Raw genomic sequence first — 24,796 nt, 5'->3', positions numbered from 1 at the left:
TTAGGAGTACGGTCATCTTTACTTCTGTTTCACCAAAACACCACTGATATAAGGTAAGTGAACTTCAAATAAGTCTGAAGTGGATCAAACTTCTTCATTGCTTTAGTTCCTTTATGATTTCTGTTCTGTCCCTGAAATTACCAGGTGTATCACACTCACACATAGAATACACACACACACACACACACACACACACAATGTATAGCAAGTAATCTCATCATAATTATTCTCTAGATGAAAATAAAATTTGTCGTCTGCTCTGCAATTTCAGTGTAGCTTATCATGTTACAAATTTAAATAGAAAGCAACTATGACAGAGAAGAATGATATTTTAGTAGGAATGGAGCTTTTGGATGCTAAATATGGTTTTAAATAGATTTTCCCTACAGATACATTTCTGTAAGAGGCTTTTATTGGTGGTCATTCAACTAACATTGAATTTAAATACCTTAGATATTTAGACCATGTTGTATTCTTTTATTTTTTATTTTTTGACCATGTTGTATTCTTTGAAAACCTAGCAAGTAAAATTCCTTGCATATATGAGGCATAAAAGAGACATTTATTGACTCAATAGAGAGAAATGAACAATCCTTTCAATTTATATTTCCTTTCTAGATAAATGAGATTAACTATTCTTGAAAACATTATATCGAAATCAATAAAGACTTTCTATCTAAAGAAATGGTTATGAATAATGGGCTTGAACTATTTAAAGATTAGATATTTTCCTAAAATCTATAGTTCATGCAGAATCTGAGAAGTGCTCACAATAGTAACAATTTACTCAGCAGATGGATCTGTATTCCTAGCACTAAAATTGTTGTGTCTGGAAATCAAAATTCTGGTTCATTTTCCATGTTATTACATGACTTGTAACAACACATTAAAGCTTGATAAAAATTGGTATTTTATTACATTAAATATTTAATATTTTCACATTTAAAAAATCTATGCAGAAATTACACTTCTACTGATACGGTAAATAGATACTGTGTATATTAGAATTCAATTTGTAATGCTTTTTCTTTTTAATGTTTTTAAAGATTTATTTTGGAGTAAGCAAGAGAGGATGAATGGGGGTAGGGGCAAAGGTGGAAAGGAGAGGATCTCATGGAGACTCCCTGCTGAGTGCGGAGCTCAACACAGCACTGGACTCAGTCCTTCAACCCTGAGATCAGGACATAAGCTGAAATCAAGAGCTGGCTACTCAACTGACAGAGCCACTTAGGTACCCCAATTTGTATTGCTTTTTAAAGCTTGCTACAAAGTAAGGCATGATGAGATAAATGAATAGAGATAGAAGACAAAGGCTGGTTAACAGTTAACCAAACAATATCATATCCTAAGTAGAGAAAATTGCAAATTATCCTCAAGGCAATATGATAAATCCAAAAGAAAAAACCCAAGCATGCTTGCATCAGCAGTTCTTCTACATAATAGACCAGGCTGATTGCTTTTAAGATCACAGGTGACAAAATTCACTCAGCTAGTTTCTAATTGCTTTTTAGTGCCTCATTCTTAAATACCAACAGAGTCAAGGATCATCACATATTTGAATAAGGAAATTAGATAAAGCAAATTAAAAGAAAATAATTCATTGTAAAATTGTAAAAAGGAAATATGAAAAGTAATAGTCATTATGATCAGACAAGTGATAAAATTTATGATGCCACACTTGGTTCCTAGACAGGTTTTAAAAGCATAAGCAGAATTATAATTGTATTAACTGAAGTATTAACTTAGCTCTGTTTTGTTCCCTACTTATGTTTTAATGCACCTCACCTCTTAATCTCATGCATAATCAATCACTGACTTTGCCCTTTTATCCTTAATCTCTGTTTACTTATTGATTGTAGAAACCTAATGGAGACTGGAGGATAACATTTGTCTTGACATATCTAATCATACCAAGTCTCAAATAGTGCCTCAGTACCCACAATAATGGTTGCCTCTAGATTGTTTCAAGGCCTCCTGCCTTCAAGGTTTCAAAAAACTCCTTACTATCCTCTCATGCATATAAACTGTCCCTAGACTCAACAAGGCCAGGCAGCTTTGAGATGATCCCCTGTCTTCTTACTGAGCTGCCTTTTTGATAATAAATTTTCTTGGCTTCAAAACCAGTGTCTCAGAGATTGGTTTACTGTGCATTGGGTGCATGGACATGTCTGAGTTTGGTAACCATTAGAGTATCCATGAATCAAGAAACATACCATAAAAAATTTTGAGAAATTATAGTAGAAATGAAAAACTAACAACTGGGATATAAGGCTAAGAAATCTCTAAGAAAAGAACAAAAAAGAGTAAGATTTAAAATAGGAGAAAGCACATAAGAAACTAGAAAAAATTGGAAAGAGGAAATTACAGAGCAGAGAAAATAATTAAAGAAATATTTTAAAACCCTTCCCTGAATGGAAGGATGCAAACTGTATTGCAAAGGACCATTTAAGACCCATGCAAATGAAAGGGAAAACAATAATCTTTAACAGGCATATGATATTTCAAAATGTATAATTTTTCTCTTCGTCTTTTACAAGTTTTGAAGAATGAAATCAAATACACAACAAGGGGGCCTGGGTGACTCTGTCAGTTAACCCTCAGATTCTTGATTTCAGATTAGGTCAGGATCTCAAGGTCATGAAAACAGCTCCAGGAGCCCTGCATCCAGCTCCATGCTTGGCTTGGAGCCTGCTCAGAAACCTCTTTCCATCACCCTCTGTCCTCCCCAACTCCCACCACTCTCTTTCTTTCTCAAAAAAAAAAAAAAAAAAAAAAAAAAAAGACAAAGCAAAACACATTTCATAGAAAAGATCAGGAATAAAACTACAGAGCACTTCTAAACACTATTCAGAAACTGTATTAGAAAAAGCTCTTTAAATTCTGACATAACAAAATTTTGGGTCCAAAATTCTATACCCAAACTCCCAGGAAGTGAGAAGATAAGCATATTTTTACATCAGAAGGATTTCAAAATAATGAGTTCCTATGCATCTGCTTTTAGAAATCTTTAGGAGTATGTGCTACATCTAAGCAGGAGATTAACACAGAAGGAAGATATTGGATTGTGGGAAAGGGATCTTATGCAAGGGCACAATGACAGGAAGTCTCAGAGCTGAAGGGTCCTTGCAAACCGTTGACTTTGCAACAGGCCTAAAAAGTAACCAGTCAAGACTGGACCATGTCAAAGGCCTCAAAAGAGACTTTTTCAAGAAGATGAAATTTTAAAAATAAGTTACTGAACTTATGGAGTAGAGTTTAACATTATTGGAAGAGAGCTGAAAGTTAAACCAGTGCAGAACAAAAATGAAGTAAAATGTATAAATATACTACATATGTTAGTGAGAGGGAAAATAAGAGTTCTAATAAAAGAAATATTAGTATAATATACTGCATGGCTCAGCTCTGAATAATATTTAAATAGTCATAATGTGTGGATTTTAATATACTTTTTAATATGATTTGTTTTCATATGCTTTTAGTATGTTTTTAAAGCACTGGTTTTATTTCAAATATAAATTTAATAGCATTTTCTTATATTTTTTACACAGTCAAAATATTGACAGGATAAGGCAGTAGGAAGTGGTTATAAGTGTGGAAAGATACAGAGTTTAGAGATTGTAAGAGCTAAATCCTCACCTTCCAAAATGTAATATCAATAAATAATGTCAAAAATAGGAAAGAATATAAACATGCATTCAAAAATAAGGATATAAAAAGCAAACCTTCAGCTTAAAGAATGGAAAATGTCAGTGGTATGCACTATATATTAACATTTGTTGTAGGACTTTTCATTTAAAAAATGGGTGTATAACAAAAATTCTTACACATTCAGGAAACTCATCACCTCTAAGCAGTTTATGGTGAGGGAAGACAGGTAAGAACATAAAGGTATATTTCTATATATTGCTTTTAGAAACTGAAATATCTTTCAAGGACACAACTCTGCTCTACCATGACATTTGGTACCAGAAGTCATTCAGTACCAGAAGACATCTGCCATCCCCTACAACTGTACTATTAGAATGTAAAACTATTTGACAATTTTCCCCAAAAAGACTAAGAAAAAAGAAACACTCCATTAGTCTTAATTCCATGTGTTGAATATTCAAATACATTTACACAATTCACTAAAAATAAAAATTAATACATTAAGAATTAATGTAACAATTAACCAATTGTTACAAAGTATTAAGAATATTTATGAGTTTTAACTTCAAGATTATGGTATTTTGTTCTCTGAAAGTCTTATGTAAATATGAATTTGCTTTCTATTTAAATGTTTACTTTTTTACTTACCTTCTAAAATATTTTCAGAAAACACAGAATGGATTTCTAATGAGTTAGTTTTTGTCATTTCTTTATGTACCATTTCTCACAACATTTAATGGAGTAGGCATAACATCAAATATAAATCTCTCCTAAAAAATGGGTATTTTACTATCTTAACAGAACTTTAAAATAGATGTACCTCTGATTTCTGGCCTGGCACTTACAGAGCTTCAAAAGTAACCCCTAAAAAGTAAGAAGCTGAACTGACAAATCAACAAATCTTCCGAGATCCACAAGAAAGGTGAGGTTAGTGGGCAAACTTTTGCTCCCAAAATTGGATAGTCAGACAGGTGGATACAGAGAATCACAATTTGCAGGAAGAGAAACTCATGAGAAGAAACCTACAGAAACCAGTCATCACAAAGGAAAACCTAAAAAACAACTGACAATTTCTGGAGACTGAAGGTGACAAATGTGAGAGTTAAAATTTCCAGGGGACTCTATCAGGGGACTCCACATTTCTGTGAGTTTTACCCATCAGAGCTTTATGAGGTGGCCCTCACAGTGAAAACTGGAGAAGAGTCCCTCATGCTTCTGGCAGAGGGAGAGGAAAAGGAATCCTTTTGAAACACAGCATTCAATTCTTCTTAAAAAGGCCTCCCCTCAGGAGAAGCTATTTAACTCACTGGGGTTTTATCAGAGGCTACTGATCTAGAGGAAGGGAAATATCCAATTCAGGCCCTGTTAGCCTTGTATATGAGAAGATTCCAGTCTCTTCCAGCTATCCAGTCCCACCTAAGGTTGAGGAGAACAACTCTGAAAGGCTCTTGTGAATTCACATTCCAGAAGCACATGTTCATCAAACGACTGATTTCTAATCATAGACCTATAGACAGATTCCTATCCTCCTATACCTTACGACTCCATTACCAAAGTCCTATTTATAGTAAATCATCTTATCCAATATATCATATCTGGCTATCAAGAAAAAAATTACAAAGAAAATTACAAAAAAAATACAAAATGGGTGAAAGTTGTCAAGAGATACAAACTACTAGTTTATAAATTAAGTAAATCCTGTGGATGTAAGCTATGGCTTGATAACTACAGTTAAGAATACCATATTGTATGTTGGAAAGTTGCTAAGAGTATATCTTAAACGTTCTTAGCTAAACAAGTTAAATTTGTAAGTATGTTTGGTGATCAATGCTAACATTGTGGTAATTATTTCACAATACAAAAATGAATTTTAAAAATAAAAATATATAAGGCATAATAAAAAGGCAGTTTGAAGAACTAGAGCAAGCATCAGGACCAGATCCAGAGGTGGCAAAGGTGTTGAAAATATCAGACTGAGCATTTAAAACAACTTAGCATCTACTGGATAAAACACAGAACATACCAGAACAAATGGACAATATAAGCAGGGAGGTAAATAATCTAAAGAAAAAGAAAATGCTAGAGATCAAAAACAAGGTAATACAAGTGAATAATGTCTTTGATAGACTTTGTAGTACACTAGACATGGCTGAGTGAAGAATCTCTGAGCTTGAGAAGATCTCAATAGGAACCTCCAAACAAAGCAAGGAGAAAAAAAGATGATGAACAACAGAAGATTTATGGGACAGCTACAAAAAGTGTAACATATGCAAAATTAAAATGCCAGAAAGAGAAGGAACAAGAAGAAATATTGAAAAAAATGACTGAGAATTTCCCCCAAATGAATGTTGGACACCTGAACACAGTTCCAGGACACTAACAGCACTAAGCAGAATAAATGTCAAAGAATCAAACATAAAACCCCACACAACCACTACAGCTAGAGGTATCATTGTCAAACTATAGAAGATCAAAGTAAAAGAAATAATTCTGAAATGAACCAAAGGGATAAAGAGACCTAATGAGGAGCTAGGAGATTCTAGGCTTCTGCATGGAGCCTGCTTCTCCCTCTGCTTGTGCCTCTGCCTCTCTCTCTGTGTCTCTCGTGAATAAATAAGTAAAATCTTAAGAAAAGAAAAGAAAATGAAATGTGAAATTAAAACCACAAAAGGAAGAAAAAAAAGTAAAAGACAAAGGTAGGAACAAACAAGAGTGCACAATAGAAAATAATAATATGGTAAATATTAATTCAACTATATCACCTTGAACATTAGTGGTCTATATACACCAATTAAAACAGACTGTCAGTGAATCAAAAAACATTACCTATATATTTATGTTGTCTGCAAGAAACTCCCTTTATAAAGACAAAAAGATTATTAAAGTAAATGGATAGAGAAATGTATACTACTCTAACCATAGCTTTCCAACCAAAAGAAAGCAGGTATAGCTGTATTAGTTTCAAACAGAGTAGATTTCAGAGCAGGGCAAGTTATCAGGGATAAATAAGGGCATTCCATACTGATAAAGGGGTCAATTATCCAAAAAAATATAACAATGCATTTTTTTAAAAGATTTTATTTATTCATTCATGAGAGACACAGAGAGAGGCAGAGTCATAGGCAGAGGGAGAAGCAGGCTCCTCACAGGGAGCCCGATGTGGGACTAGATCTCTGGACCCTGGGATCATGCCCTAAGCCAAAGGCAGAAGCTCAACTGTGAGCCACCCACAAATTCCAAAATAATAATCCTTAATGTGTAAGCACCTAACATCAGAGCATCAAAATATGGGAGGCAAAAACTGATGGAAAGATGAATCCACTCTAATAGTTGGAGACTTCAAAATCTCTGTATTAGAAATGGACAGATGCAAGAAGCCGAAAAACATCAGACAGGACCTAATTGAACTCAATACCACCATCAAACAATGGAACATAATTGGCATCTAGAGATGACTTTATCCAAAACAACAGAATACACATTATTTTCAAGCTCACATGGAACATTCACCAAGATAGAGCATATTCTGGGTCATAGGACACACTTTAACAAATTTAAAAGGATAGAAGTCATACAACTTCTACAAAGGGATCAACCTAGAAATTGGTAAAAGAAACATAGCTAGAAAATTCCAAAATACATAGAGATTCAATAATACACTTTCCAAATAAAAGATGGCCATAGAAATTAGAAAAACTAAAAAATATTTAAAGCTAAATTAAAATATACTCCAGGTTTTGTATGTAAGTGTTGAATCACACCTGAATCTAACATTGCAGGGTATGTTAAATGACTGGCATTTAAATAAAAATGTAAAGAAAACTAAATAAATAAAAAGAGCTTCTTCAAGGGTGGAAAAAGAAAAAAAAAATTTGTGGGATATGTGAAGCAGTGCTTATAGCAAAGTTTATAATGTTGAATGAACTTATATTAGAAGATAAATAGAAAAATTAGTTATCTAAACCTTTAATTTAGGAGACTAGGAAAAATAAATTAAATTCAAAGTAAGTAGTATGAGGGGGATCCCTGGGTAGCTCAGCAGTTTAGTGTCTGCCTTTGGCCCAGGGAGTGATCCTGGAGTCCTGGGATTGAGCCCTACATCAGACTCCCTGCATGCCTCCACCTCTGCCTGTGTCTCTGCCTCCCTCTCTCTGTGTGTCTCTCATAAATAAATATATAACATCTTTTAAAAAAAATCAAATAAGAGTGGAAATAAATGAAATGGGAAACAGGAAATCAATAGAGAAAGTCAACTGAAACAAAACCTGGTCCTCTGAGATTAATGAAAGTGATTAACCTCTAGCCAGGCTGACAAAGAAAAAAAAAAAGGGAGAGGACACAAAAGGGAGAGGACACAAATTAGTATCCGAAATGAAGGAAGAGACATCAGCACAGATCCAAAGGACATTGAAAGGAAAATGAAAGAATAGTATGAACAACACTATGCCCACAAATTGATGACCTAGATGAAATGGACCAATCCCTTGAAAGACACAAGCTGCCAAAACATACACAAGGAGAAACAGATATGTCAACAGGCCTAAATATATATTAAATTGAAATAATTAACAGAAATGTCAGCCCAAATGGGTAATTCTACAAAATGATTAAAGATGAAGTCCTATCAACTTTCTAGAATCTCTCTCAAAAGATAGAAGCTGAGGGAATACTTCCAGATACATTCTCTAAGACCAGCATTATCAAAGCCTATCAAAACCAGACATTACAGAAGCACTCTACTCACAAGTTCCCTCTCCTGTCTCTCAGTGGTGCTGAAAGCTCTGGACCAAAGGACTTTGCCTCTTTTCAGTGGGTCCCCAAAGTAATGCCCCGTCCATGTGAACACTGCCATTCATGCAAATCAGAAAGTAGTCCTTAGGGACAGCCTGCTCTCAAAAATCAGAATATATTGGAATTACATTCCGGTTCTCTTCCACCCTGCCCTTGTCCCGGGGGAAAAATCAGGGGCTGAAAGTCTTCTTGCTGTTATGCCACACTGTATTGAAAAGAAGGCCTCTGGATAGTATACTTTCCAACTGGGTGTTCATGCATCTGGCTTTTTACTTGCCTGAGATACAGAAACCTCTTGAGTTTATAGATTTCTTATAAAGGCAATTGGTCCGTGTATTATGAAGTCCTGTGCTCCTTATGGGAGAAAGCTGAGGGCTTCTATTCCACAACCTTACTGATCTGAGCTTTTTAAAGGAATTTAGTATGTATTCAACTGGTACTAATTTGCTAGTATACTTTCAAGGATTTAAACTTTCATATATTATCTTAAAATTTAAGTCAGTATTTTAAATAGGGTAAAATTGTGCAACTTTTGAAGTGTCCATTATGTAAGCATTTATCTCTCTTACATGCATTATTTCCTGGTATGAAAAGCTATAAAATTACATTGTCCCAGAGAAATCTGCAACTGACTACAACTGAAGCACACTGGTTCTAACTTATTTTGGTTCTAGATCCCTTTATACTTTGAAATGCAACAAAAATAAATGCTATTTTTAAAATTAAATGTATTTACCAAAACAAAAAAAAATTAAAACTACTATCTGGCTTGATACATATGTTGAGTTTTTCTACTAGTTATATATTCAAACTGTCACAACATGGTTTTTATTGAACTATCTAAAAAAAAAAAAAAAAAAAATGCCAGGCTTCTACAGGTATGTAGTTGGAAAAACAAAGTGTAACTTAGTAGCCTTTCCAAACAATTGAAGATATTCTTTAGATACCTTATCAAAACCCAAAGTGTTATTTCCTTCAAAATTCATTTTAATGTGGAATTTGAAATCATATAAACATTTTGGATATTACATTAGTAAAAATTCATGGAGATATGTCTTATAATTTGAAGGGAATTTTACCTATGAGTGATTCTAGCCTTGCAGTGACAAAGACTTATGTGCTCTCAAGGTCCCCAGAGCATTTTGAGAACCATTTGTCCTAGCTTATGCCTGAAACAAGTGCTCTCTCCCTCTCTACCTAAATTGAGATAATAAAGACTATATAACTTGAAAGTTTGCTTTATTCATGAGTCATATGAAACCATTTCTCTCATCATGAGATAATCCTTTATAATGGGGTTATAGGCTACATAAATGGCTAAATTCTAGACCTAAAAAGATATAGGGGATGTTAAGTAAGTCAGAGAAAGACAAATACCATATGATTTCACTCACATGTGGAGTTTAAGAAACAAAACAGATGAACATAGGGGAAAGGGGAAAAAACAGGGAGGCAAACTATAAGAGACTCTTAACTATAGAGAACAAACTGAGGGTTGCTAGAAGGGAGTGGGAGGATGGATGAAATAGTTGATAGGGATTAAGGAGGGCACTTGTGATGAGCACTGAGTGTTATATGTAAGTGATGAATCACTAATCTACTCTTAAAACCAATATCGCACTATATGCTAACTAACTAGAATTTAAATAGAAACCTAAAAATAAATAAATACTTACTGGGAGTATTTAACCATTTCCCTATTGTTGGAAATTTAGTTTCTTTGTTTAAATATCATACATAAGAGGCAAATTTTAGCCAGACTCCAGTTAATTCATGAATGGGGAAAATAAACATGATGGAAATGGGGAGTAGAAAAAGAAGTGCTTTCATATAGATTACTAATGAAATGCAAATTATTGCATTTGAATCTCCTGGTCATAAAATAAAGAAATATCTACCTCAGTCTCATAGATTTTATATTACAAATTAAATTAGAGACTCTGCACAAACTAGGTTTTAGTTGTAATCTGAAGATAGGAATATGGTATCACAAAAGTAGACAATAGGGGATCCCTGGGTGGCTCAGTGGTTTGACATTTGCCTTTGCCTCAGGGTGTGATCCTGGAGTCCCAGGATCCAGTCCCATATCGGGCTTCCTGCATGGAGCCGGCTTCTCCCTCTGCCTGTGTCTCTGCCTCTCTCTCTCTCTCTGTCTCTCATGAATAAATAAAATCTTCCTCTACATTCAAGGTTGGGCAAACAGATAAAAGCATAATAAGGTTTCTGGGACCACAAGAAGATGGCTTAGAAGAACACCTACTTTTGTCATTATTATTCCACAAATTTAGTTCTAAATTTTTACAAGACAATGATAGCTGTTATGCTATAGTCAATTGATTTAAAATATTTTAATAAAGATAATAGGATGTTACAGTTAAGCACACTACAAGGGTCTGAGCTATTGACCAAGACTTTTCTAATTAGCATGATGAATATTAGCAATGAGTTTTCATTAGTAAAATTAATACTAACCAAAGTCAGAATTGTATGTTCACTGTTAAAATGAGAGGCATTCAAGATATATTAGTTGTATAAAGTATCATAGAAAAATGCTCCATCCCCATTTTAATGGGGTATAAGCACCCACCCAGCTGGCCCCATAACTTCTACTTTAAAAATCTTTTAACCCATTGTATAAGGCTCTGGTTGCATAATACCAACAGTAAGACTGACCAAATATTCCTGCCTCTGAAGTACTGTTATGTCCCCCAAGGGGGTTGCAATGCTTAAGAGATGGGGATCATGGATTCACTTCAAATCTACAGAATTCTTTTTTTAACCTACAGAAAAATTTCTCCTGATGAGATTACCCCTTCCAAAACTCTTGGTAGCTAACTTTATTTACTACAAAGAACCTAAGCGTTATGCATGACTAAGCGTAGGTCTCTTTCCAGCTATAGCTGTATGAATTTGGTAAACCTTTAGTAACCACTATTGTAAATAAAAACAATCTACCTAACTACCAAAACACTAAAAATAAATTATACAAAGCATAATTCATGTAGCAAAGTCTAAATTAAAAATCCAGAAGCCACATACAGAACACAAAAAGCATAAAATTTAGATACAGAAGATACATTAAATATCAACTATTATGTATTTTGTATGTTATTTAATCTGTATTGTGTACTTGAAATTTGCTAAGAGGATAGGTCTTAAATCTTTACAACAGTCACACACACAATGATAACTATGTAGAAGTGATGGATAAATTATTAGTTTGATTGTAGTGATCTTTTCACAGTGTGAAATATATGTATACATATATCATATATCAAATATATCAACATATATCAAAATATGTTGTATACTTTAAATATACACAACTTTTAAATGTCAAAGATCTCAATAAAGTTAAAAATGTTATGTCATCTTAATTTTCAAGTATGGCTTTACTATTAAGTATTAATCTAAAAGTGTATTATATTAAATTATGTAAATAAAGTAAGCATTGCAATACTTATTAGAAAAAGGTAAAAGTTTATACAGAAACTAAAATTATGTAGGAGTAAAAGAAAAGCTAAAGAATCAATTAAAAAAGTAACACTTCAAGAGAATTGAAATAAAGTAACTTCCAAATACAATTTTACATAAATTGCAGTCAATAGGTAAAGTTTAAAGTTGTGGAATTCAAGCCAATAGTACATTAGAAAGATGTCTGGGAAGATGTAGAATCAGGCAGTTGGTACCACAATTTTTTGTTATATTCATAAACCATGTCAATTTTCTCTTAAATCTTATAGGTGAACTAGAGAATATTTTTTTATTAGTTTTTATTATCCTCAATTACTACAGCTAACTCAGAAACACCTTCAGAAACCCTGACAAACTAGTACATATAAGGAAGAAAACTAAAGAAAATCATATTTATCTAGTAATAAATGCTATTTCCTCCTACTGCTATGATTGCATTAATACCTTTTCCCATGTACAGCATTTAAATTAAACTGTCTAAATTATAGTCTAATTTACAGAAGAAGTTCAGCTGGAGAAATATCTTCAATCTCTTTTAAGATCAAATTAGCTAAATATTAAAATATGAATGTAAAATTATGGGTAATGAGAATATATTATATCTTATAACATTTCTATTCACATATAGTCATTCTAAGGTATCCAAATGACTAATATGGGTGAAAAACTGTATGGTCACTTGAGTGCTAGAGAAAAGTAATGGATTTCATTAACTAGCTATGTCAAAGAGAGATATAAATATATGTAGTATATTTATTCACTGTACAGAGCATTTAATGGGGGCTTTTTTAAAATTAAGTAGTTTCACAAAAGAAGCATGGAAAGTGATATGAGAGTGTGTTTATGCAGTAAAATTTTATTATTTATTTATTTTTTTAATTTATTTACGATAGACACAGAGAGAAAGGGGGGCAGAGACACAGGCAGAGGGAGAAGCAGGCTCCATGCCGGGAGCCCGATGTAGGACTCGATCCCAGGTCTCCAGGATAGTGCCCTGGGCCAAAGGCAGGCGCCAAACCGCTGAGCCACCCAGGGATCCCCTGCAGTAACATTTTAAAAAGTGTTACCTCATTGGTAAAAATACTTGAAAACAAAAAATTCAAATAAAATTTAAAATATTTTACATTTAAATAGATTTCAGAAACCTAATTTCTTTAAATTATGATGTTATATAAACTAATGTTTATATCCTGACCTTTATTTACTTGCAAAGATCTTTCAGCAGAGTAGGAGTGACATATTAAAACAGCAACTGTAAGACAGCAAACAGTAGCACTGACTTCTTTGTTCTAAACAACTATCTTCTCAAGAGATCATCCAAGTCCTGCAGGGCTACAGAGTGAATTGAAATCTCTGTAATAAAGGTCTCACTCAAGATACAAGCAACATGACAGTGTATGATTAAGTAATCCAGTTTTCCTATTGAAGTTCTTACAAATTTTAGTTATATCAAGAAAAGCAAATAATTATAAAATGAGACATGTTAACAAGCTCATAATATTTGGAATGAGGCATATGATCGTGTTAAATTGTAAGATTGCTATAGAAGGTATTACAGGGAGTCAAGATTATAATTGTGGATTATAAAATTGGAAATGTAAAACTAATTTTTCTGTTACATCCTTCAAACATTTTCTTATTGTTAAATACATATTTTAATATATCTACCACTATAAACAAATTAAAATTTGTTTATAATATTCATTTAAACAAATTATAATAATTTGTTTATAATATGCTACAGTATTTATACCCTTAATAGAAGTACATCTAAAATCTGCTGTGTGAAGTTTTTGAGTTAATCTTCTTTGTAAAACAGTATTTTATTATTCATGCAATGTTTCTGTTTTTCATTCAACAAAAAATTTATTAAGTGTTTAACATGTGCCAGGCAACATGTTAGGTGCTAGAAGTATTAACAATAATATGCTGTCTTTGTTTCTAGTTGTCTAAACTATTCAGAATAGTAAGTAGGATAGGTAACAGATAATACAATGCTTTGGTAAAAATGTGCACAGGGCAGTATGGTAACAAGCTCAAAGTGCTGATCACACCAAGCCCAGTTGCAAGGATGAGGGGAGAGGCAAGGAAAAAGGGCAGTATTAAGTAGTCTTCACCAAGGAGAAATCCAATTATTAATATAAGATCAGGGTTAGCTGGCTTCTAGAGTGGCCTGTTGAAGCCACTGTAAAACATGATTCTTTCTAGAACCTAGGTTAGAGACTGCAGGTTGCAACATGCAAGGACAGAATCATATAACAAAGGTAAGGAGAATATATGAATAAAAGAAAATTGCACAGTGTCCATAAAATATGAACAAATGTCAAAAATATAATGGGTTAGAATACTATTGAACAATAAAAAAGAAAGAGGTCAGGAATGCTGCTAAATATCTTGCAATGCACAGGATAGCCTCCTACAACAAGTTTTTTAGCTCAAAATATCAGTGGCTGAGGTGAGAGGCTGGTCTTAAGAGGCAAGCAGAGGCCCAAAGGGTTAAGGGGTCAAGCCAAAGAATTTGGCATTCCACTTAAGAATAGCATTGAAACATGGGATTCAGTGTGGGATTGGCATGATGAGATCTGAATTTTAGATAGATCGCTTTCAGTGTAGCACATTGAAAGTCCTACAGAAATCAAAGTGGTGATGTTCAAGAGGCAACTGAAGATAAGATCATGACACTCAGAAGAGACTGGAACTGTAGGCAGGCAGCAGGGTGCATAAGGCAGTGTACATGGGAAGGCCTAGCTTAAGAGGAGTAGAACGTCAGACAAGAAGGCAGAGCTCAAGAGACACTAACAAGCCCAGGAAATAGAACTTATGAAGGAGGCTAAGACAGTGGCTAGAAAGTTGAGGAGAAAACCAAAACAGAACAAGACTGTGTGGTATTACCAAAGTCAAAGTAGATTGTTTCACAGAGGCCGACGTTCTGCACAGAATTCGAGTAATATGAAGACCGGGAGTTATCCAATGAATTTAGCAACAGGGAGGTTAAGGGAGATGATGGTAAGACCAGGTTCAGTGGTGTGTTGGGGACAGAAGTCAGGTGTAGTGGGGATGGAAGTCAGAGGAAATGGGAAGTAAGAAAGTTTTGAGGCTGTGAGGTTAAGAGACTCATGTGAGACATGTGGCTGTGACAGGGAGGGAGGAGATCAGTGAGAGCTGGAAGGCGATGTGGGGTCAACACATTTAAATGCTGAGTGGAAGCATCAGTAGACAAAGCTTATCAGAAATATAAAATAGGGAAATGAAAATGTCAAGATTTTCAGGAAGGACAGAAGTTATCACTCGACCTGGGTTGAAGGACACTCGTTCACTGGGAAAGCTGAAAGCTTCAGATTGGAGATCTCCTCAAGATTCTGCCACCAAAACCACAAACTCGTTAGTCTGTACCCATCCCTTTGTCCTTCACTCCTGCTTTTTTGCAGAAGTGTCCTTCATGCAATGGTTTTGATGAGATTTTAGAAAACTCTTTAATGCATTAGAAATGCTGGCCAGGAGAACTGAAAACAAAATATATGGTGTTCAGGGACCTGGGTTTCAATTCATCCTCTGTCACATTCTGGCTCTAGAACCTTGGGCAATAATTTTGACTTCTCTGAGACTTATTTTGGGGTTAATAATAAAATAGTATTCTAGTGCATCAATGGTTTTGTACAAACAGAGCTAAAAAGTTGTAAGTACAATGACAAATATCTGTAAATTGAATTTTCTTATTGGGAATATCCATTTGCCTCCAGGACATAGTGAACTTTCCATTATGAAACTCTGTCAAAAACAGTATTGGGAAGCCAATAGAGGTCTTGCATCATTTTTAACAAAATACAGCAATCTCTGATTTATCAGTTGAGGTTTATTCCCCCAGAAGCACAAGGGCAAAAAGATGCTTTCCTGTACAAAATTGATGGATTTTGTTTAAAAAAGATAAAAGCTTAAAACCACACCAACAAACAAACAAACCCTTTTAAAACAAGTCTTATTAGGCCAAGAAGTTTGCAAGACCAATATAGCAAATTTAATGACAGATTTTGTGCTTGGAGATAAAGAAGAATGAGTTATTGGCAAACTGTCTATACTTGACATTTTTGTTTTGGCATAATATCACTGAGATAGAAAAGTGATTATTCTCACTCCTCTTGGCCAACAGGAACAGCCACATGTTTACAATTAAGGCTGATCTCTTCAGAGTATTTTATGAATCCATGAATGTCCATGTTCTAAATTGTAACTCTCATGTCAAAATTTCGAATGTCATAGAGTCACAAACTGAACTAGCAAAATGTTTAAAGTAACTTTTAATTCACAATATTTAGGTTGACTTGCATTTGAATATCTAAATTTTTCTGATACAGATAACCAATGTTTTTGCATTCCTGATGACATAAGGTTGAGCGTTGGAATTGTCTGGTCTACAGTTCAAGTTATTGTTGGTCAGATATGAATAACTTGCTAAAAACTGAACAGTATGTCTCACAAACATAAAAAAAAGCATTATAATTATGTTTTAGTTTTACTGTTAAAATGTTGGAGAACACAAATGCTAAGTGATTCATCAACACTGAACTATGATTAAGCCATATGGAAAAGTAACACTTAGAAAATATTTCGGTAATATCCCCAAGTTTATATTTTCCTCCTATATTTAAAGCCCTGGTGAATTTCTGTTTTTTAAGATTTTATTTATTTATTCATGAGAGACACAGAGAAAGAGTCAGAGACATGGGCAGAGGGAGAAGCAGTCTCCCCACAGGGAGCCCGATGCAGGACTTGATCCCAGGACTCCAGGATCATGCCCTGAGCCTAAGGCAGACGCTCAACCACTGAGCTACCCAGGTATCCTCCTGGTGAATGAAAGTAATTGTTTACCTATGGGGCTTTCTTGAAAAAGACACCAAGATTCATAAGAAAGTGGCATTAAAAAAATCATATTTTTAATAGATGGGAAGAAGTAAGAACTAATCTTACTAATTACTTCACTTCCTCTCTTTGGTATTTTTAATAATAGCATTGCTAATTCCAGTGATTATGGAGACAAGGTCTAGGGCAGTGGCAGGGACAGTGAATAAATGATAATAAGTGTCTAGGTTTGGTATTTATGAGCTGGATTATCGAATGCAAGAAGACAAGGTAAATAAATGCAGAAAAGATGAGGCCATTTATTGGTTTAGATTGCAGAGTGGGTGATGGTTGAACAAATTCATGAAGAGAAGCAGGCTTCAGCTACAGACTTATAATCACAGGTTCTAATATATTTAAAATGGCTGATCATTCTGTTTTTTTTTTAAAGACTTCATTTATCTGAGACAGAGAGAGAGCATGCACAGCAGGGGGAGCAGCAAGCAGGGGGAGAGGAGGAGTAAGCTTCCCACTGAGCAGGAACCCTGAGAAGTGGGGGACTTGATCCTAGGACCCTGGGATCAGGAATTGAGCTAAAGGCAGACACTTAACTGACACACCCAGGTGCCCCCAAATGTCTGAATGTTAAAGATGATGAAGTCAAAGAATTAAGATCCTAAAGCTTCTGATGGGTCCATAGATATTGCTCAGAAAACTTTCAAAACTTAGAGTATGGAGGCAAAGATAATGACTTCATGAGAAGTGGATGAGAGGAAAAACAGAAGAGCTATAAGTTCTGTTTTGTTTTTTAGCACTGTACAAAGCTCCAGTGGGAAAGGTAGAGATTTCTTGGAAGGATAAAAGCAGCAGGAGCTTGCATGAGAGGAAATAATGCACAAAACAATATAAAGACCAGAGTAATGGAAAGGAACGTTCAGAAATGTTTATATTCGGCACGATGGAGGTACACCTGGGGTGTGTGGAAGAATGAATCAAGTTACATTAGACTTTTAGGTATTATTAGTACCAAATCACTTCTTTAGTTTTCATGTATTTTTTCTAACCACAGTGTGTGGGGGTATGAAATCAGAGCATCTTACCCTTTAGCCTATAAACTATATGCATGAGGGCAGGGACCCCAATAGTCATGCTCATCATTGTTCCTCAGATCACAGGAAAGCAAACATAGTAAGTCTGTAAAGTATTGAGTCAAAGTAGTTACAAAATGCAGATTTTTAAAAATCTGTACTTTTTAAATGGTAATGGATTTGAGTAGGATATGTATAGTATTAGTCCACAGGATACTTGTAGGAGTTATGAGCAAAGAGATACTCGTGTGAGTATGAGCAAAGAGAAGATTAATCAGACGCTAACAGTTTTATTCCATCTATTTTCTTGATTTTTTTTCGTTTCTTTCTTCATTGGATATGTATGATATTTATAGACTTCATGAAGGCGAGGGTGTTTGTTTAGATCACAAATAGATCCCTAACATCTAGATGGGTACCTGGTGTAGACACTTTCTGTATTTATCAAATGAGTGGTTGAACCCACCAACTTCATCATGTGTTCTTCAGAAAGAGTAGTATTTAGTAATAAGGATACTTGATACCATTCCCAACAGATAAACTACTTCAGCCACACTAAAGGGAATCAAGATATTGTTGGTCTATTATAATAGCAACTAGCCATGTTTGCCATAAAAACATGTTATTCTAAGAGCAACATAAGGTGTATGAGAAACATCCTCAAAGAGGTTAAAGTAATATTCTGAGAAACACAATGAGGGATTTGTAATGAGGTCACAGCTGCTGAGTAATGTACACAATAATAGTATAAACTATTTGTGTACGCATTTTTAAATTCATTTCTAACATCAACCTCCCCTACCTTCGGGGAATAATTTCATTTCCTATTTAATTTCAGGTGTTGCAACTGCCTTAAGGTTGTTATAAATTATGTATAGCACCATATAGAAATAAAAGTTGCCGTTTCTATTCTTTACCAAGTACAAATTTTGTTTTAAATTAAACATGCTTTAGATTTATGGTTCAACTCAGGATCTTGCTGTGGTTACATACTTATCAAAGGACAGTTAAATGGACGGCTTTGAAAAACACCAGAGTTTTCAGTAGATTACCAAGAATTCTATTGCTTCATTTGTTATTTTTTTAAATTCACAAAACAATCGCATATACAAACCTAAATAAAAGCCTGTATTTTTTTAACAGGAAATTAAGTTACTCTCCTTACAGCTAAACCCTCACTAGTGGTGAATTTGTCTTTTCTTTTACTTCCAATTGCAACTCTTGATTTCATTTTTATTCTCTCATGTTGTAACAAGGCTTAGAAATCTGATGTTTTTTTCTATTTCAATTTTCTCTTGTGCAGCAAGAAAGCAGAGGAGTAAGGCTGTACTTTTTTTCTATGACATTTTTAAGTGAAATTTGACAAATTCTACAGTTATAAAGGAACTTGATTTTTTTTAATTTGTTTAAATTTGCTTCTTAAATAGGGTTATCATATAACTTCATTATAGAGTCTTTTGTATTTCTGATAAAGCTTTTAGTAGTTGTTTCCAGAATTTCTAAGCAAAAAATGTTATATCTATTGAGAGCACTTATTTTAGAATTAAGCAAATATTGAATGAAAAAGTTTCCCTTTCATGAAATATAGTGAATAAGACTTTTTTATAATATGAAAGAAACTGAATATATTTCAACACAGGCTTCATCTTTTTTTTTTTTTAAGGTTTTTATTATTTAATAGAGTGACGGAGCATGAGGGGAGTCGGGGAGGGGAAGGGGCAGAGAGAGAGGGAGAAGCTGACTCTTCACTGAGCAGTGAGCCCTTGGTGGGGCTTGATTCCAGGATCATGACCCAATAGAAGTCAGATGTTTAAGTGACTGAGCCACCCAGGCACCCCTAGGTTCTTTAATCTTGAACTTCTCCACATTTGACAGAGGTGATCACCCCACCCATCAAAAACATTCTTCGCTCTTAAGTTTCCTGGCACTCACTTGCTTTGCTTCTTCTCCTACCTCTCTGGCTACTCCTCCCCTGCACTACTCACATTACTCTCTCTATTCTGTGCTACAACTGAGCTTGGTTCTGAGCTCTTTTACTCTTCTTCAGGCTCTAAACACCTCGGAATCACCATTTTGAATTCAGAACTACCATGTCCCTTGAACTTCTCTGCTTCCCATGATAGCTAGCCTCTCCCTACTGTGTAAAGTGTTGAATATCCCCCAAATCTTTACCCAGTTCTAGAAATCAAAATTTAAGGGATTTCTTTATCCATTTCATTTGTTGAGACCCTCCCCCTTCCCTGCAACACACACTTAGCAAATGCTTTTCCTGTTCCTCCAAGTTTTCCCCAAACCTATCTCAAACTCATCCTCTTCCACTTCCTCAGCTACTACCACTATAGCTCCTCTAACTACTGAAATAGCTTTCTAACAGATTTCCCTGGCCTGTTCATGATCCAGAGCTAATTCTCCACACAGCAACCATGGTAACATTTTAAAAATATAAACCAAATAATTTCACTTGTTTAAAAACTTCAGCAGCTCCTTACTGCTTTCATCATGAAACATAAATGCCTTGACCTGGTCTACAACACCCATCTTGATGGTGTCAGACTTTTTTTTTTTTTTAATTTTTATTTATTTATGATAGTCACACAGAGAGAGAGAGAGAGAGAGAGAGAGGCAGAGACACAGGCAGAGGGAGAAGCAGGCTCCACGAACCGGGAGCCCGATGTGGGATTCGATCCCGGGTCTCCAGGATCGCGCCCTGGGCCAAAGGCAGGCGCTAAACCGCTGCGCCACCCAGGGATCCCAGTGTCAGACTTTCTAACTTCATTCCATAACACGGCTCTCACCTTCCTCTCCATCCTGTTATACCTTCTCTAACTCCCTCTCAGTTCTTTGTAAAAACTTTAAACCCCTTTTCACTTCAGGGACTTTCATCTTACTGATTCAATCCTAGGAGAAGTCCCTTTAAACTCAGCTTAGAGGTCATATCCCAGGGGGGCCTTGGATGATAATTTTCTATAACAATATGTTTTATTAACATCTTCATAATTCTAATCAGGGGGCAGCTGGGTGGCTCAGTGATTGAGCATCTGCCTTTGGCTCAGGTCATGATCCCAGGGTCCTGGGGTTGAGTCCTATATCAGTCTCTCCACAGGAAGCCTGCTTCTCCCTATACTTATGTCTCTGCCTCTCTCTGTGTCTCTCATGAATAAATAAATAAAATACTTTAAAAATTCTAATCAGAAATTATTTTATGTATATGTGGTCAGTCTTCCCTTTCCTGAATGGGAAGGGAATTAGATCATAGATATTACAGATCTCATTCAAATATACATTTATGTTCATTAGCATAGTCCTAGAATATAGTAGGTACTATGTAAATGCTTGTTGCCTTATGAATAAATGAATCAATGAAAGAATGTGTAAGTCGTGTTGTCCAGTATCAGTGGATAAAGTGGCATCTGTCACAGTCTATCTGTATAGAGAAGTCATGTATTAGTGCAAGAGGAAAAAATCCCATTGACAGAACTACTCAGTTCTCCTATATTGATATTATTTTACACCTCATAAATGACCTTCTTTCAAAACCACTCACAAATCCATGGAATCCAATTTTACATAAATATTCATTGTATTAAGTTAGATAGAACAATGATGCTCATAGCTTCAGAAATTCTTATCTGTATCTTTGCAGCATGGACCATCTTCCTGAGCTCTAAGAAAATAATTTTTTAAGGTGATCGTGGAGAAAGGGGTCTTCTGACCAAATTCCTTGCTTGATCTATGCAAGCTTATGTTACTACAACATCCGATTCTGGGAACCAAGAGAAATTCAAAATTGTTTGACATCCCTGAGCTCAATGATATAGACAAACCATGTGTTGCCACCGAAGGAATAGGACAGCATTTGCCAACTCCTCCAGATGCTTCTCCTTTTAGCAAGATGAAGCCTCACAGCCAGTTTTATTTTATCCAGATGCTACCTTTTTTGAGGCCTTGGCAAAACAAAGGTAAACTAGGTCTATGATTCAGATAAACATAACATTTTTTCCCTCTATGCCCTTAATGCCCCCATCAGGATAGCAAAAATGAGCTACAAATATCCCTTCGAAATTGTCTATTTTGATGACCCATTCAACTGACATTACAGTTTTTTTTTTTTTTTTTTCTGGCTGACCGTAACATCTCAAATGTGTTAAATTACACATTTTATAGTGAATTGCCACACATAGGTAGATATGTGCACAAACACAGTGATTATTTGTTACCACTAAAAGATTTAGATTTAACATATGGAACTTTTTCAGACTTTTTGCATTTTTAAAATAAAAAGAGTTGTTTCATTTAAGCTTTGTTTTTTATCTGAAGTTATAAATCTTCAGTCTTCATGTTAGGCCTAGAATCTTTTTATACTCATTTCATTAAATTTTCTCTCCTTTCCAGTGGAAAGCATGGCCATATAAGTCAAATAAAGGTGTTTCCGAAGCTGAGTTTTGTGATTTACCTAATATGCTTGGAGTAAATGTGTGGACTCCCTGAGTCTTATTAACTGGATTCTTATCAGAGCTAATAATTATTCTATTATAGAATTATTAAATGAATAAATAATACATACAAAATGTCTAGAGAAGTGCCTGATGGAGAGTACTATTTAAAAATACATGTCTTAAATTGTGCCACTAATGAAAAACACAACTCAAAAATCTTTTAAAGAAAAACACTGGACTAAATGAGGCGATGCTTCCATAAATAGCTCACATCTGAGATGACTAAGATATCCTATGAATAGCACATACCATCTTCAAATGCAAAAGGCTGTAAAAATTGAATCTTGACTAAATAGAAATTCAAAGTACTTGAAACAAAGTAATGAATAAAAATAGGAGCCTGGGCCAGATAAAACGGCTCAAAGCTACTGAGGGAGGGAAAGGGTTTAAAACTGAACATGTGTATTTTAATCATTAATTAGTTGTATTCCCCACTTTTCCCCCCATTTGCTTGTATTTCTGCATCTCACAATTCATGTGGAAAAAATATATATATATAGTGCCCAGGTAGGGTTTCTCAAAATGTACATACACTCATGAATATCTATAGTGAGTCAGTAATGTGTATAAAGGAAATGCGATTTTACATAAAATAGTCAAGTAGTTTTTCACAAACTTGTTCTGAGTCATTCAAATCAGGTTATTTCATATTTTTTCGTACATATATTTGCATTTATTAGGTATCATTGTTCATTTTTGACATTTTAAAATTCAAGAAAAAACATAAACCTCATTTATGCTCAACAGACCTATCATATTTCCAATTTTAGATTGTTTCACTTCTGCTCCACCAGTGTCTTCTACACAACAGATGCAACTCCCATTTGCCTCATTGTCAGGAAAAAAACTGAATCGGTTTCAGCCTATCAGAGAGCCAAACGGCTTCTGGGGCAGAGAGACATTGCTACTTAAGATGAAAGCATCTTCATTATGCTAACTGATTCAGGGCAGGTTTGTAACAGAAGTGCAAACTCTGGATTTATTAGCAAAAGGACACTGAGGGGCAAATGTATGTAACATTTGGCTAAACCAATTCTTCTCATCATTTTCAGTTTCACTTGGCTCAGTTAGTTTATTTATCATGAATTTGACCTTGGAATGTGTGTTTTTAAATCACAGGACAAATGTTCAAAATGTCCCAACTCAACATTTGTTTGAACCTCAAGAAAATTAATTCAATCTCTGAAAAGACATAAATGCAAACACGCAATTATGCAATATATTATTTGCATAGAGAAAAAGGTAGTATAATGATTCTAAGTTTTGTGCTACAAAACTTTAAGACTTCCACCAGAATGCTAAAGGCAGACTAAAAACATTGGATTTAGAATTATGAGAGTTATACTTCTGTTTGTAAAACATTTCTGTATTCTCCAGAATAAAGGTGTGGTCTCTGCAAAGTATTTAGTGAAAAGCAAATAAATTGGTTTTGCAGGATATTCGAGGACACTATTTTTTTCCTGATCTTTTATTTAACTCCAGTACAGTTAACATATAGCATTAGTTTCAGGTGTGCAATACAGTGATTCATTGACTCAATACATTACTCAGGGCTCATGTTAAATTATTCTCAATCCCCATGCCCCCTACCTACCTCACCTCTAGTAACCATAATTTGTTCTGTATAGTTATGAGTGTGCTTTCTCTTTTTTTCCCTTTAATCATTTGTTTTGTTTCTTAAATTCCACATACAAGTGAAATTACCTGGTATTTGTCTTTCTCTGACATACTGTATTTTAAATTAAACTGCATGAAATTTTCATTGTATAGGTCAAAAGTCAAAGTAATGTCATATGTTTCAAACTTAATAGCCTCATCTCTATCAATTCATAATATCTGCACCACTCCTGTTTCCCTTGCTTCATTATGCCAGTGGTTCCCAAACTTTGCAGCACACTGACATTTAAGACCTAAAAATGTCTGTTCCCCACCCTAAGACATTCTGATTTAATTGGTATGTAGGACCATGTGTCAAGATTTTTAAAAATCTTCCTAGGCATTTCAAATGTGCAGCCATGTTTGGAAGTTTGCTATGTCTTTGGTTTTCAAACTTTTAAAAATAACCTAGGAAGCTAGTTAAATCTCAATATTTAAAAACTCTATCCTATGAAATTCTGATTCAGAAAAGTTAGAGTTGGCTTGAATTGAACTCCATAAAAACAACCCAGCTACCATTTCTTTAAAAATCCCTAAAGCAGTGATTTTCACAGTGGATGTACTCTAGAGTTCATCCAGTTAAACCAATGAAGTAAAAGAATTCAGAGCTCCTGGTGGTGAAGCCTGGCCCCCGAATTTTAAGATTTCCACACATGGTTCTAATGTGCTGGCAGTGATGATAAACTATCAGTGTATAATGATAAAAGCTACAACTGGAGACAGAAGTCATAACATGAGTCCTGCAACTCACTTAATGATCATGGAAAACAACTTATAGCTTGGGACAATTACTGAAACTTATTTATC

General features: G+C 34.7%; 1 long non-coding RNA gene across 1 annotated transcript in view; it reads right to left on the bottom strand.

The window, feature by feature from the left end:
* Positions 1–24,796, bottom strand: part of LOC144302244 (uncharacterized) — a 162,383-nt gene that overhangs the window by 1,911 nt on the left and 135,676 nt on the right. The window lies entirely within an intron of this gene.

This window comes from Canis aureus, chromosome 31, assembly GCF_053574225.1.
Source record: "Canis aureus isolate CA01 chromosome 31, VMU_Caureus_v.1.0, whole genome shotgun sequence".
Taxonomy (NCBI): Eukaryota; Metazoa; Chordata; class Mammalia; order Carnivora; family Canidae; genus Canis; species Canis aureus.
This window is presented reverse-complemented; position numbering and strand designations above follow the sequence as displayed.